At 41.3% G+C, this 17,254-nt stretch overlaps 2 long non-coding RNA genes across 3 annotated transcripts; one reads left to right on the forward strand and one right to left on the reverse strand.

Annotated features, from left to right (window-relative positions):
• The first annotated feature begins 5,526 nt into the window (after positions 1-5,526).
• On the forward strand, positions 5,527-6,777 carry LOC115592323 (uncharacterized). The gene is made up of 2 exons (XR_003986116.1): positions 5,527-5,576; positions 6,632-6,777. It is a non-coding gene; the product is annotated as an uncharacterized LOC115592323 (long non-coding RNA).
• Positions 6,778-6,872: 95 nt separating this feature from the next.
• LOC115592321 (uncharacterized) lies at positions 6,873-8,908 on the reverse strand. 2 transcript variants are annotated; one of them, XR_003986115.1, is made up of 4 exons: positions 8,625-8,908; positions 8,429-8,474; positions 7,389-8,025; positions 6,873-7,292 (listed from the first exon to the last, which is right to left on the reverse strand). It is a non-coding gene; the product is annotated as an uncharacterized LOC115592321 (long non-coding RNA). The 2 variants fall into 2 exon arrangements; XR_003986114.1 differs by having other exon boundaries at positions 6,873-8,025.
• Between the last annotated feature and the right edge of the window lie 8,346 nt (positions 8,909-17,254).

The raw sequence follows: 17,254 nt of genomic DNA on the forward strand, positions 1-17,254 counted from the left end.
ACTTGACAGGCCCTCCATTGGCGACGGCTGAGCAGCTCCGAGTCGTGATACACTGCCTGAGGTAGCAAACGGTCTGGCCGCCCCATCAGCCCAGGTTTGGGCCTGGCAGCAGCAGCTCGTTTAGGTTCTTATCCCTATAGGTGTAAGAACAGTTGAACAAGATTCTGTTTTTTCCGTTGTGTGTCACCAGGTGATGGGGAATAAACCACAACTCCTTGGAAGCCTTCATCTGCTCCTGACTAATTCTGGAAGCATAGCCTGGCTTCTCCAGCTTCATGATCTCCACCTGATATGCCTGTGCCTTCACCGGGTCTCTGCCGAGACGCTTCTCCGTGCTGCGTAGACTGGGGAGCACCGCTTCAGGCGGCGCTGTGAGTATAGGCATGTTACTCACCTGGAACCGTGGGGTAGCGTATCTGAGGACTCCATCCACCTCCACTCTCCTAGTCTTTGCCTCTAGAAGGTTCATGGCCTCTTGGTCTCTCCGTGACCTCGTCACCAGCTTCTCGTTTCTGTATGGCAGTGTGTCCAGTTGCCAGAGCTTCTCTACCTGATTAAAGAGTTCAGCCCCTCCTGGAGTAGAATCATCCTCTCTGAGCCATCATCTAAGATTGCGTATGTCTCCAGGGTGTGCTTGCCGTTACATAGTAGCACCTTGCTGACCTTCAAGAGGACCTGATTGCAGCCGGCACGCCGATCCAGGTACAAAACATCTGTCGCTGACTTCAACTCTGCACCAGTGCCATTCCCTGCAGTACACTCACTCTTGCCAGGCCGGAGATTCACTTCATGCAAGGCCTGGAGGTGCTTCCCCTTACACGTCTTGCATAGGACTCTCAATCTACACTGCCAACAACGCCAGCAGCGATTATTGGACTTCACCCAGGTCATCTTCTGCTCCTTGGTTAATTGCTTGAAGTTCAAGCACTGGTCCAGGAAGTGTTGCGTATTGCTGCAGTAGGGGCAATAAGCTTTGGGCTTATCCATGGTCTCTTGGTGATCTGAGACTTCAGCTTGCCCTGCTTGGGGGGTTGTGTTATTGGCAGTACCATGCAGCACATTCATGGACTTCTTAGTGGCTCTCTTATCACACTCCTTCCTCACCCCACTTCTCCCTTTCTGGACATCCTCTATTGCAGCGGAGGTGCGTAGTGGGTAGCTCCCAGCCTGTGGGTGGGTGTACCCTTCATAATCTTCCATCCATCTTGGTTGGCGCACTCGTCGGCGTGGACGTGCATCTTCACTTGGGGGAACATGAGCCATTTTCACTTCGTAATTACCTTATCTGGCCCGAAGGACCATATGTGATGGAGGATTAAAGGTTGTAGACTGGCTTCTCTGATTTGTAATCATGAAGTGTGTGTTGGTTAGAACACAGTCTATAATGTTCCCCCAAGACTTAAATGAAGAATGAACAGGAAACAGTCGATCCCTTTTATGGCACTTTAATCCAGTGTAAACAGTGTACACTTACAGAGGTGGTATGTGTGTGGTTGTTTCTCTGGACGCACACTAAACCACAAACAGCGGATCAACTGAAACAAAGTGGCAAACTCAACATCATCCACCTGCTAAACACACTTCTCACCGTCTTCAGTCTCTTCTTCTCTCGCTCTCTTTCACAGTCAGCAGCACTAAGCCTGATTGAGCGCGTCAGCGCCCCTAGTGGCTGAATCCACTCAAATCACCTGCTCTGTCATACAAGCTTCAAAACAAGGCTAGCAGGCAGATCCACAGGCAGGCAGTGAAGCAGCAAGCACGAGGCTACAATGTTAGCACAGCAATCTGATGTGAGCGGAAGAAACAGAGACGTGTTAGCCACACAACCTAATTCACAGGAACACAGAGTCAGAATACACAGGAGAGCCAGGATATGAACAACCAGGTATGTGCTGAGCAGGAGGGAATCCAGAGGAAGTAGATTGCTGAGTAGATTCACCTGGCTGCTGCCTGAGGAGAGAGGCCACACACACACACACAAATCACAGACAGGGGGAGAGACACAGGAGGAATAATACAGACAGGGGAAACAACACATACACAAGGGAGAAGGCGGGGCTGCCATGATGGGATCATGACAATTTCACTAGTAATCGGATTTTTTTCTTAAGCAGCACACTGAGCACTTTATTTCCTACTTAACTGACTTTCTAACTTCACTTTCGGTGTGATCCACAAGTAACTGAGCAGCACTTCTCTGGTCACTACTCTTGCACCAAGACAAACAAAACAAATAATATTAGAAGAAAGGGCTGGTTCACCAACAATATCACTCTAAACCACTGAATAAACTATAATGCATTTTCAATAAAACTGAGATGTATGATTTTCACATGACAGATCAAATATCAGAATCAGAATCAGAAATACTTCATAGATCCCCGAGGGGAAATTGCTTGCGTTACAGCTGCTCCCATTCAAAGTCCAGAGGGGTATTGCACAAAAGTAATATAAAGAAATCCAGGATAACTGAGCAAGTGCGGCTTGATCTAGTCTGATCGGCGCATCCTGGCTTAATTGGTTGCATGTTTTCCGAGCCAGGATGAAAAGGCGCGGCTATGTCAAGCCAGCTGTAGATAGTCGGGATACGTGCGTGTTCACGGCATACTTAAATATAAATAGACCTCGCGATCGCTCACAGAATCACTGATGGGAACATGGGCTTCATATCTCACGGCTGCTGAACAACAGCTCCTGATGGAGTTCTATGATGAGGTGACAGATATAAGAAAAAAAGGCATCACCAGTGCCATAATTAAAGAAAGAGAGAACGCCTGACAGACAATAGCGGACCGGCTTAATGCGTAAGTAGTTCAAAACTGTACAATTAATAAACAGTGCTCCACTGGAACTGTCATAATTAGGCCACAATTAAAGGACTAAAGGAGATACTTTTCAAGTCCACTAATCAACTGTTGTACACTTTGCTTTAAATGTGGCAAGTAGAGGTGAATGTTACTCAGGAAATGTAGAGTATGAATAAGTGCAAACAAATATCCACTATGTGTGTCATTTAATCTATTTTTCTCATGTTACGTTTTTATTTTTTTTTTATCTTTTTCTCCTTCATTAAGAACAAACTTGTCTGGCCATAGAAGGACCTGCCAGCAAGTTAACATTCAATACAAGAACAGTTTGCAGGCCGGTAAGTGACTTTATACCATGGTCTGGAGAAATACTTGATTCTGATTGGCTGAAGGGTGTCCATTAACCCCTGATATCCATAGACATATATACGTGTATATATGTCTATGCTGATATCCACCTTATTCCTGACTTCGTGAGTTTACCCATGGTTCATAGCGGTATTCGGTTATGCACTTCCGGTTGAACTGGCTGACCTCGGTGTTTACGCTAATGTAGCTGTCATGCTCGCTCTAAAAACCGGCTTTTAACACAAAGAAGGCGACAGAATGGATAAAAATCGGAGGTGGATACACAGTACAGATGTTCTAATAAGTCGTGAGGACAGTTCTCACAGTGCCTCACCCGTCAGTTCTCACGGAGTGGGCAGATGACATGAAGCATTAGCCTGACGTTAGCTACATCGACATGTAGCTAACGTCTTATATCTTATCTTATATCTTATATTTTCTGAAGGTGTTGACGGCGGAGAATTGCGCAGTTACAAAAGCACAGAAGCATACAACTACCTGCACAGTAACAAAATGGGGAAAGTACTGTTGAAGAAACACAGCGAGTTTATATTTCTGAAGGCAGCAGTAGCGCCCAGCCAGAGTGTTAATCAAGCTAAACATAACGTTACAGCGTGGATAATGCTGAAGGAAAGGGAAGTCGTGGAGACAGGCGGCTGCTCGGACATTGCCGGGTTAGGGAAGACATGCAGTCATGCAGCAGCGGAAGATATTCATAAACCCATATATTTATTCTAGTGTCAAAGCCGCGAGCCGCGCTAGTCTCCGTTCCTCCTTCCTCAGCATGGCGTGTAGGGCGCAGGGCACGGACAAGTTTGTCTAAGTTGTTGATGTACTACAGGAGACATTTCTGAAAAAAACTTCAATTTTCATGAATTGTTGTGGCAACCAACAACGGCACATGTTGTACCTCAGCTCATTTTAAAAACAATTTAGCACTTATGACCTAACGCTAGTTGTTTAGGGCTTAGCGGCAGCGGTCAGTCATGCAGTTGCAAGGCACCCGGAAACAGACAACCGCCGGCGGAAGTAGTTATCTGTCATGGCAGCCCCCATAGGCTTCCGAGGAAACAGGTGGATATGGACACCTACTAAGTAGTTCCAGTCAAATTGACTGTTCACCGCTGTAAATCAATGCGCTAGCTGGTGTATCAAATCTGAATATTATATTTCCAGCACTGAGTGCAGTCCGTCAGTCCTTCAGTGTCTTATCCTCTGAACACCACAGGGTGGTGACTGTAACACACAAGCTGCAGAAAGTTCACTTCCCCTCTAAATTTACTGATACGCGAATAATCTCACGTCCCGTTCGCTGTTCAGCTCTCTGCTTCAGGCTGCGGCCACAGTAACGTTACACACGGCCGGTTATTTGTTCGTGAAAATCTTGCTATTGATTTGGGGACAATGACATGACTGGATAGTTAGCTAATCGTATTAGCTAGCATACTGTCAAATTATATTTACTGTCTGTCAAACATATGCAATGTTATTGACTTTGAATCTTGCTAGCATAACGTTAGCTTTCTGGCTCATGGCTGAGCGGACTAGAATATCTCCCGTTGCCAAGTCGTATCTATGATCCGTCCTATTTGCTGGAGGAGTGAACAACGTCTCCATTGCATAAGAACCTTACGGGAGAGTAATGATTGTTCCAGGTATTAGTCAAACCCTCAGGTGTTACCAGGGAAACTAAGTTATGGCTTGTGAAAAACTTTATATTTTGATTGTAAAACGCATGAAAATGTAAATTAATGGTCCGAATTTCTTTTCTTTGGCAAGTGACCATGGTATAAGCGGGATAATGCCCTTCGAGGTGTCCATAAACAGAAGTTATAGGCCTCCGCGTCGTCCATTAACTTCTGTTTATGGACACCTCGTCGGGCATTATCCCTTACTTAAAGTAGATAATAGTGAACAAATGAGGTGAATAGATTAGGTGTCTGCTGACATGTTGAATGTCTGTATGATTGTAGCAGTTAAATGGCACAGGGGGGCCCACTAAGCCAGGATACGACCCCAGCGGAGGAGCTGGTACTCCATTTAAATAAAAGGAGGCCAGTGATGGAGGGGGTCCAGGGAGGGACAGTAACAGACTCTGTCCCAGCCACAGAAACGGTCCGCTTCATACAAGGTACATACTGCAGTACTACTGCACATGGAACACAATCAAACAAATATATTATACTGTCTGACTTTGGATTTCCTTAAAGTGTCTGGGATCCAGTTACACTTTTGGAGCCATCAGAAGATTATCCAGTTAGTACATTGTATTGAAATCACAGGCTTGGTATGTCCTGTGAAGTCTTAATTCAAGTTCTCTCAATACATGTATGTATATGGCAGGGGGAAGGCACATCTGCAGCTGCAGAATGCACTTCTGCAGATTAAGGGAGACTGTCACTGGACTCCAGAAGGCTTGAGGTATGTCAATTTTATGGAAATATCCTGCTTATTTAGTCCATAAAGTATGAAGTCAGTGATGTGGTGCTAACAGAAAATATATGTGTAACAGGACCCAGATGCTGCACAGTCTCCTAAACAGCCTGGTAACATTGGGCCTCATTCACCAATATCTTCTTAAGAATCTTCTTAGATTCTTTAAGTTGTTCTTAAGAGGTTCCTTAAGAAAACCCTACGTCAGATTCATCAATGCGTTTGTGAGCCTCAGATTTATTGCATCCACGACTCGAGGGAGAGCGCGGCTAATGGGTGGCTGTGATATGCCCACCCTGTCCCCCAGCTCCCGCTGAAATGTTCCAGTGGCCAAAAAGCCGAGGGTCGACAGTTCCTGCACATGGAGGGGACAGGGTTGGACCAAAGTGTGTGTCTCCGAAGTGCTGACTCCAAGTGGTTGGATAGATCTATAAGAACCGGTCGTGGGAGCCTAAAGCGTCCAAAGAGGAACTTATTGCTCTCTGAAAAAGATCTATGTGATCCCGAAACATTCGTTCCCTCCGTAGGGCCCAATCAGCAATCTCTTGCAGCAGCAACATATATGCCATTGTTTTGTGGCCTTGGATGGAGAAATGCCACGTATAAATAAGGTGGGTGGGTTACTAATTGATGGCATGGTTTCCAATTTACTTGATTAATGTTAAATCATTGGCACATTTAATTTATTTTAAAATTCTCTAAATTACCAAAAATTAAGTGAAAAAATAAATATGACAGAATCATCAATAATATTGTATTTTATTGAACTGCACTAGAGAAGAAAACAACCATGCCAACATGTCAGCACTGGAATGTGCGTATGAATACTCCTGAGTGTTCGTAGGATTTGTTCTTACCCAAGAAAAAAAATTCATGAATGCCACAATCTTTGTAAAATCTTAAGTGGGACTTAACAAATTTGTTCGTGAGAACGGTTCATGAATGAGGCCCATTGTGAGTATTGGCTAAAGTAAATCTACATTGTGCACAAATTCTGCTGTGCTAATTGACTTTTTTTTTTTTTTTTTTTTTTTTTTTTACAGACTTAAACTGTCAGAAGACTATACACAAAACACCTGGTGGGACAGATAGCGCTGGCAGATGTTAAAATAAAACTCAAGAAGAGAAAGATCCAAGAATTCCAGGATCCAAGCAATCAAGACGAATGAGGACTGCCAAACAAAAAAAAAACAACTAGAAAATATTGTGGTGTCCTCCCTTTTTCATGAATGTAAACTAAAAGATAACCACCAATGCTAAACAAAATGCACACAAACAGCAAAGTAACATTTAAGATCTTTTATTAACTAAAGATAGGCTGAATCCAAAAATTAAGTGAAACAACTTGTAATATATTGCTCCCTGACGAGTCTGCCATTAATGTTGTCAGGGTAGATGGGAGCATTTTCCCAGTCAACATCAACAGCCACTCGGGGGGGCTCTTCATTGTTAGGCCTGCAATGTTATGCAGTACTGCGCATGCAGCAATGACACCACAGGCCCTGTCCGGGGAAACCCACAAGTGGTGCAGGCACTGAAACCGAGATTTCAGAAGGCTGAAGGTCATCTCGATTTGAGCCCTTGTCTTGCTGTGTGCATGGCTGTAGGCCTGCTGTGGTGGGGTTTGGGGGTCCGCAAGGAGAGTCAAGGGGAATGACTCGCAGGCATAGCCTTTGTCTCCCAGCAGCACACCAGAGAATTCACCTGATAATGCAAGATATCATTTAGAAAACTAGACGGCAGAGTTAAACACTCATGATGTCCAAGGTGCTTACAGTACAAATAAAATGTGTGGCTTACCTTGTGAAAGTCTCTCATAAATTGGACTAGTCCGAAAGGCTCTGGAGTCATTCACTGAGCCAGGACACTTTGCCTCTAAATTGCTGACAAGGCAGTCAGCATCACAGATCATCTGAAATGTGAAGTTGTAACCTATTGTAACGCCTGGTACTAAGACTACCTTTAAAAATGCCTGACAACTCCAACTCCACCTCCCGCTAAGGGGCAGGAGGAACCCTTAAACCTTTAATATCGACAATGCAATTTGTGAGCCATTCTGACTTCCCCAAACAGAAACAATTTACCAGAGGCGTATCCTGTGCAAAAGTTAAGTTGGCTTTATTACAATATATAGACCAAATTTCACTAAAACATAGGCATGAGGCAATGAACAAAACAATCTCATTGGGTGGTTAAAGTCAATAAGTTCTCCTCACAATAAGGGCGAGTCAGCTATACACAGCAACAATAAAATGACTGTGGGAGACAGCAATTCTACCACCACACGCATGCACTACACACTTAACCTCTATTTACATATGACTTAGTGCAATGAAATACATACAGTGTCACGACCAAATATACACACCACTACAGAGTGTCCCACCACAGAAGGAGGCTGTGTGTCAGTGCAGACCCGGCCTTTCACAGAGTCAAGCTGTAGGTACAAAAGAGAACAGAAACATTAAATGACATCACCATCCAAATGACTACTACACAGTACATCAAGTATAGTAGAAAATATACATTAATTGCCTCAAGCCTACAAATCAAATAAACAGCAAAAAGTAAATTAACAGTAGTGGCTGGCCCTTTAAAGAAAACACAGAATGCATTAGTTGCCATCCCATTGTTCAAGATATTGCACATAAGTAAAACACTAAAACAATAAAAATATAAGCCTACTTTGCAAGGGTACACAAACTCCAGTAATTAAATAATGAGGGAGCAATCCAGTGCATCAACTGTTAGAAAGGAAACAAAATTATAATACCACAATCTAAAAATACGTTAAAAAAAAATAAATAATAAAAATACAGATAAACATGTATATTGTTTACCAATATCTGTGCCACAGCATCCGTCAGTGGTCACCTCAGTCCTGAACTGAAACATAAATCAATAAAATATACTTAAAATATCTTTCAGGTAATGTTACCATTTCCACACAGGTTAAAATCCTTAACACAAAGAGCGCTGGCAGCACACAGACACATGGTTACATAGGTGACACACAAACAAACGGCTAGCACAAACCTGAGCCATGTCTGGCTTTCACCCTGTATGAGACGGAGAGTACACCACACCGGGTGCTGCAGCCAAGTCAAAGGGCCCTCCACTGAGACAAACAGCACTTTATCACTTCCTGATTGACACCCGGTCACATGACCGCAGGTGATCAACCAGTCATGTGACTATGGCTGTGTCCAAATTCAGGGGCAGCATCCTTCAAGGACCCGTCCTTCGCCGCCAGCAAAGGCAGGGTCCTTCAGAGAGACCTGCAGGCAGCGTCAGCCTGTTGTGAAATTGGACGGTCTACCCTTCGCAGCATTTCCTGGTTGCGTCACCAGATGTTCCCGCCCCTACCCGCACCTCACTATTTCTGGTGAGGTAAGGTCCGCGAAAGTGACGAGAAGAGTAGTTTGAAAAGTTTGACTGTCAGATCTGTTTGAGCTTCAGGAATTCCTGATTTCCTTTTTAATCCTCCTGCTTGTGGAGGAAGAGGAGAAGCGGCTCTGGATTATCTCCGGTTGAGAGGACCGTGGAGAGGTAAACCTGTTATTGATCCCACAGAAATGTTATCAATATTATCAGTATTAGCTAGCTAACAGCTTGGGGTAATTAACATACCGATACATTACGTTAATGCTGACATGTAAACTGCTGATCGCCACATATGGTTTTAATTTATATTTTAAAGGCATTGTATTTAAAATGTTTGGTAGATAGTTTTGTTTGTTGTAATTTATTATGATTATTATTATTATAATTAGAGTATGAAATTATAATTCTTGCCTCTTTCTTAAAACATTCTTAGTGACATGGCAGCCGTGGATGGAGTCAGAACTGCAGACCCAGTTGATGGATGATGTGGTGGACAGAGGAGACTGAACCCCCAAACACCCTGAGTACCGACCCAGATGATGTCCCACTGACACCATCCAGCCCAGCAGCACTGCAGGGACTCCTGCTCAGCCTGTTACTGTCCATCATCTGTTACTGTTTTAATACTGTTTTTAATAATAATTATTTTTGTTAATAGTTAATAATAATCTGTAAATAGTTATTTATGCTGTAATTTTGTAAATAGTCGTAAATGTTAAGACCTTAATAATACATTCAATCCCTTGTTGTCCCTGAAAAGTAGCACTTGATGCCGTTTGCTGTTATAAATTGTACTTAAGCTTTAAATACCGAATGGAATAGACAATGTGTAACAATAAAACAATATTTTATTTCATGAATGATATAAAATTAACAATTATGAACAAATAATTTAAAAATAACTCATACATTTAACTAAATAACAGAAATAATGTAAGGATTGTCCTCTGGAGCAGAGAAGAGCCTCTCCATCCTCTCTGCAGCCTCATGTCCTTCTTCATCCTCCCTCCTCGAAGCAAGAGAAAAGGTAAACTCAAGATCACATTAACACAGGGATGCAAAGATTTACAAAAAGTGACATCAGGACTGACAAATCGGCTATTTATTATTTATTATTATATATTATAGCCATACTCCCGTCCAGCCGGCGGAATGTTTCGCCCTGTGAACAAATGTTGTTCTGACTTCGGACAGTGATGAAGCTTCTCTGTTTAGGCTACTCCCTAAAACACGATGAAATGTGAAACACACCAAAGAGTTCTAATACAGCAAAATAATATAATCATAAGGATAATAATAATAAACATAGCTCTTTATTCCAATGTTTAACTAGACTTTACACGGATCACAGCCTCACCTAAATCCGTTCATCTTGGTCCATTTATGTACATGAAGCAAAACGAGTCTATAACATCTCCACAGTCACAATACGATATACGATATAAGTCAACCTCTGAACGTCTAATGGTTGAAAGTAAAAGGCATTAAGTTGAGCATTACCAACGTATTTTAACTGATATTTTGGGGTTTTAAGGTCCCTTGAAGTTTAACATATCTGGCGTTTGACGCTCAAATGACTAAAAACGGAGTATAGACCCAAAACTAAAGAACTAAAGAAACTTTGGTACATTTAAACCTATTAAAACTTATGAAGTCCATCACTCTGTTTTTTTTAAACTGTAAAACGTATGAAGACCTCCCACAATTTTTGCCTACAGTGCATGAAAATGTTTGACTGTGAACACTACTGTAAACATATAGCCTACCTGCAAATAAATAGATAGATAATAAATCTTCAATGTTCATGAAAAAATTGAACATTTTTTAGAGTCATGGTAGATGATGTTTGACAAATATCAGAATTTAATCTCAAAAACTGAATTTTTGAGAACATTTTGAATTCTGCTCTCATGTGAATAATTGCAGTCAATGCAAGCAGCATTTTTAAACATTAGTTATTCACTTATGGAGCAAATTAATCATTTTTAAAAACAAATTACCAACATCTCCATGCTGCAATATGTGTATTGCCTGCACAACAGTGAATGGCTTAATCTATTTGTCAAGCCACTGTTATAATGCCACTTGCCAATTAGCTCAGAGCGATAGATGACAGTCTTTGGTTCCAGAAGTTGTGAGTTCAAGCCTCAAGTCGTCCAAAGTGAACATTGTTGTCAACTGTCTTGTCTTCCTATTCTCCTGTTTGTTGCTCAGAATTGCCTAATTTTGCCAAACAATAGCCCGGACCAGACCCATCGCTGCGCAGCAGCTATAATTTAGATTTTGCCATTATATTTCATCTTAAAAGCTATTTACTTGGTGTCATTATTTTCAGCACAACCTCACATGTGTAACTGTACAGTTATTTTTTTTATTTTGACATACTGTATTAACACAATGGACCTAAAATCACAAAAAAAAACATGAAATCCGAGTAGAAAAAGTTAGATTTTTTTACTGTGAAAACCACAAATATGTTTAACAAACCATTTTATTTTTTTAATTTTTTTTTTACTTATAATGCAAATACAAATTGTTGTTTATCTAAATTTGTGCATACATTTAAAAAATTTACAAAGTTATATGTAACTATTTACATTTAAATGCAGGCAATGCTCAGGTCTGCCTGTGCTCCTTCCAGCTGAATGAAGAGCTGCACTGCCTGCTCAACATTCAGCTTCTCCTCATTCTGACTCATTAAACCAAAAAACGACTCCACTACACACTAAACACACTACACCAAACACTACATAACACACTAACTACACACTCCAAACACGCTAAATGTCACAAATCTCTCAACTCTCACACACACCGACCGTCGTTACATGTCAATCATCCGCCTAGGTACTTCCCACAACTTCCTGTTCCTCAACAACCAAACTTGCTGCTTGGACACTTTCATGACAAAAGCCCGTTTTTACCGTTTCTTCCTGCACCAGACACAAAGCAAACGTGACAGCGTTGTTCGCGAAAAAGCGTGGCGGACATTATTTACCCTAGGTCCGGTTTTGGACGTGCCGATGCTTCCGGTCCGTCGCCTCGGGAGGTGGGCCGTGTAGCTAGCGGCTAGCAGAAAACTAGAAAACAATTTCTAATGATATATATTATAAATTATTGACAAAAATGTACATGCTATGATTATATTACTAGTACTGATTGACTTAAAATAGATCATTTATAAGTGGTGTTGTTGATCAGCATACTTGTGAACACCAGCACATGTTCTGGTAAAGTTCATGTTAACACTAGCCCTTTTTAGATAGAAAAGGCGGCACATTTGCTCCAAGGTCAGGGCGGCCTGTCTTTCTAAAACGGATGCATAATATTCCTCCATTTCCAAAAGCCGCCTCTGAGGTATGCGTAAACATGTGACGTGACGTGAAGCTCTAAGTTGTGCTGTAAACAAATGACAACGAATTTGTCTTCAAAATAAGAGCTTTACATTGCACCCCATTGGAGTTTAGAACTGGGTTCTTAGCGGGGGGCTTTTAATTTGAAAGTAGCGACCGTCCTTAGCTTTCCGACACAACATCAAGCTAACACAACCAAACAGCTACAGAGATCCAGGAGATGATCTCAGCGGCTGTCCAGTTGTTCATTTTAATGTCCGCGGGTGAAATGAAGGACTGACTGCTGTGATCAGCTGTTTCCTGGTTTTAAAACTCCCCGGCTGTGGGTCGCACAACATTGCAGGTAATTGACACCTCCGCCCACCTCACGCAGAGGCCGGCACATTTCCGTCTCGTTTTTAGATAGCAGTCGAGGCGGAAATAAGTGTACCCTCCGAGGCGGAAAATCGGCGGACCACAACAGACCCCCAATTTGCCGCCCTCTGTCTAAAACCGTGGACTGAGCCGCCAAAAGGACGGGCAAATTGGCGGCTTGGTGCCCTGTCTAAAAACGGCTAGTGTGAACGTTGTATTGTTTGCATACAGAGATGTGTGGAACCACATCGGACTGTTAAACAGTTAGCTTTACCCCTGACTGCCAGAGTGCAACTCTGATGGTGAAAAAAGTTTGCTTGACTTCCATCCGGGGGATATTTAAAGTTATCTATCGCTAACCTGCAGCTCTATGAACTATTTGAACAAGTCCGCATGTCTTTCAGCTGAAAGTGGCATGAGTGCTCCTGCCAACCGTCCTAGGCTTGTTGAAAAAGCAGACGCACGGAGCGAAATATGGAGTTATCTCTCTTACGTTGCTGACAGTAAGGGCAAGCCCATGGACACCACAAAGCCCGTCTGTAAACGATGCTGTAAATCTGTAATGACCAAAGGAGCCAACACGTCTGTGTTGCTCTGCTCTGTGACTGTCCGTCACTGTGAAACCACGCCCACTCTGGCTGCAGGCAGTGAGGAAGCAGAGAGAAGCTGCACACAGACACGCTGCCCCGCTGTCGCACAAAGTTCATAAAGTACCGTTACTAATAAAACGTGAAAAAATATTGTTCTTAAGGGCTGCATACCGCGGTACCTTTCTAGTATCGCTTTACCGTGCAACACTATTCAGATGTAATACAGTTTAAATATTCCCTCCTCTCCATCTTCTTGATGTATCCAAGTCCAGGTGTGAGGTGCCAGTGCAGCCAAAGCAAAAGTGTTTCCCTAAGACCCCCTAGGGAGGAGCCAGGAGAAGCTTCTGCAGCGACTGGTGCAAATCTCATCCCTGGTTAGAATACTTGCAATCTAAAGATGCAGTTTACTTTTTTGCTTGTAGGCATTTTTCCATCCCCGATGCTCCAAGGATGTTTTTCACATCATTTGAGGGTTATCATAACTGGAAAAAATCTACAATGAAAGACAGTGGTTTCTGTTTCTGGTCCCAGTCGCGACTTCACTGAGGTTCGCCCAGTGTTAGCAGCAGGAGGACGGTTAGCTCACCTCCCAGAGCCTCCCGCTGAATCACTGGAAACTGATTTAGGGACCGTCATTAAATTACTTAGTATAAATATGTTAACACAATATTATTGCAGTTTTTTCAATATCTTCCATGCCATATGACCCAGTGACTCCAAACCAGCAGTATATAAGCAGCGGTATTTAAAATAAATTAGATTCAACAAATACGTTTCTGCATTGTGCCACTTTTTGTAAGTCTCAATCTGTACATTTTTAAAAAAAAATCTCACCAGTAGTCACTGTTTAAGGGTTATATTTCAAAATTGTATTACTACAGTGTATTTACGCTCACCTTAGTACAGCTCAGTCCATAGATCTTCATGGGTAAGTTTTTCTTTGGACAGTTTCTTCTTGTACTAATGCTGCCTGCAACACTGGCACTCTGACACAGTCAAAAACTGTTTGCTTCCCCTTTCACACATCTGTCACTTATCACCTCTGTCTTACCTTAATGCCTTTCCTGTGATAAAGGCCCAACTACAGTAGTGTTACCATACTTCTATCTCCTATTAATTGAGATCACATTGTATGGTCACTTATTCCTAATATGAACTGTTTCACATGAAACCTGAAATGCAAGACACTGATTGCATGAGATAAGGTTTTCTGAATGAGTTTGTTAATGGCAGCCCGTGCCCTTATGTAGCGTATACATACTATTTCTCATCAAAGTTTGATAACTGTGATTAAATTCAGTATTTATACGTCTGCCATATTTTGCCACCACTCAAAAATTCCTGCCCCCCTCTCACCACCCCATAAATATTTTTCTAGATCCACCCCTGGTAGAGGGTAAAGAGGAAGGGAGAGAGGACAGTCCCCTGTGGGGCTCCGGTGGTGCTGACAACTCTATCTGACACACAGTGCTGTAAGTGCACGTAATGTGGTCTGCCAGTCGGATAGTCAACAATCCAGGTCATAAGGGGGGATACCACCGGCATCGCTGTCAGCTTCTCACCCAGTAGAGCTGGACAGATGGTGTTGAATGCACTGGAGAATTAAAAAAACATGAGTCTGACAGTGCTCCTCGGCTGGTTCAGGTGGGTGTAGACACGGTTGAGCAGGGAGGTGACGGCATCCTCAACTCCAAGTTGAGGCTGATAGGCAAAGTGTAGGGGGTCCAAGAGTGGTTTGACCAAGGGCCGGAGCTGCTCCAAGACAAGTCTCTCCAGGGTCCAGGTTGGGAGATCAATAGTTTTAAGCTAACATGAGCATTATCCATCAAATTAACACATAACATGTGAATTAATTTTACAAATAACACTTGAAAATGTATATCAGCTTTATTTAAGCAGACTAAGTTGTTTGTTTATTCACATATTAACTTAACATGATAGAAATACTTTCATCAAATTATAAACTTTAAATAGAACTTGTGTTATTGAATTTTATGGCAATTTTACATGTAATTGATACAAAAAGTAGATGTTTTGAGGAAAGGCTGAAAAAGGTGACATAGCGCACCTTCAAACAAGGCTCCTCTAGTGCACATAAACACTACAAATGTAGTCAGTTTTGACACATGCAAATCAGGCATCAAGTAAAGCTTTAAGTTTACACAGACTAAATTCAGTTGTGCCAGACAAAAAGTACATAAAATCCTTCTGATTTCAGCAACAACTGCATATCAGACTGTAATAGTATTTGTAATGTAATTGTAAATGTAAAAAGCAATTTACATCACAAAATAATGCTGGGAAATAAACATACTTCTTTCAACACAATACAGTTCCACTAAAGAAGTTTTATCAGAGCTGAAAATATGTCTTGCCTCTCAAAAAAGGCTTTAGTGACAATGAGACAGAATTTTGTGAGTATTGTTGTTTCCGTGGGTCCAGAGAACAGAACATCAGCATTCTGATCATGTTAACCTTCATTTTCTCCAGTTTATGTTTAAAATACCTTTAGAAAGGTTTTCAAGACATAACATAACACAACACATTGTACTTACATTTTTCCTTTAAGGTTTTATTGAATTAACTCATAAATGGTTTATATGAATTAATAGGTAAATAGTTTGTAGTTCTCTATATGTGTTTTATCGTTATCTGACGCATAATTTTGAACACAACATAAAGTGAATCCACAGTTACCCAGTGTCAATCATGATGTTCCTCCAACAGAGACGAATGTGCTGATGGGTTGTTGGGAAAGGAAAGGCAATATAAACACACAGGAATGAAAAGCAGCTCCGCCACAATAAAAGCTCAATATTTATAAAATATATGCTGCTGTGGAGTCATGAAGATAAATGTTAGCGATCAAGAAAACCTTAAAATTAAAAATCCACAATTCAAAGATGAGATCAGAGCTTTGCAGTCGACATCTTTAACACAAATTATTGAAAATAAGACTTCTGATATAACAAATGTTATGAAGTTGTTTAATAAACTGTCAGCTAAAATAGCTATTTCATATAGATGAGTATTTGAAGAATGATTCATTGTTAAAATCATTTATCAAATCACAATTACTCAAAATTGAGGATTTGCTGTTTATAACTGGCATTTTTCACAAAATTCTGATATTTTATTGATTTGAAAATAAACAGATTCATGTTTAGATGATATAGATAATGAAACAACTTAGTCTTAAATCACAGCCATAATCCACATTAACTTAAAATCAATATGTGATGGACCCGCATTCAATTTTCTTGCAAGTTTGTCCCACTCTAATTTAGACAACAATTTCTGCATAAGTTTCTACAGTCTAAAAAAAACAATTAAGGAAGAAGAGTGAGTTTTTTTCTCTGTATAAAACTAAAATAATACATATAACATGTCACAATAATCTGGTTTGAGGAAAGTACACAAATAACTTTCAAGCAAACCTTTTTAAAATTGTTTTAAACCAATTAAAAATCTGCAGATCAATATCATCACATGAAATCTACTCATCTGAGTTTCTTACTACAACATCATTTTGGAAAGAAAGCTTCAAACATGATTACTTCACCACCCTCTGTTTATTTTCTCATGTGCAGTAAAGAAATGAATAATCCAAACCTTTCATCACAAATATGAACATCGATTCTCATATAATATTTGTACACATCGTACTAAAAGTACTGCACTAAAGTTCGTGTGAAATCATACGAGTGTCCAGCATCATGGGCAATCAGTGCAACTACGCAAACCCTGGCAAAGGCATGTAATGGAAACTCAGGTGCTTTCTAGAAATCCCAGCCTACAGCCACATGTTTTGTTACTACTTGATTAAGTATTCATTATCAGTGATTATCAGCCATAGATATATAGGTTAAAACAAGTCCCCATCTACTTCCTTTGTTTCAGAGAATGCTGCGACACTGTTTTGCTGTGATGCTCCAGACATGTTTTGTGGACTCCAAAACTTAACTCAACTTTCCATCAGCAACGA

Source organism: Sparus aurata, chromosome 12 (assembly GCF_900880675.1).
Source record: "Sparus aurata chromosome 12, fSpaAur1.1, whole genome shotgun sequence".
NCBI lineage: Eukaryota > Metazoa > Chordata > Actinopteri > Spariformes > Sparidae > Sparus > Sparus aurata.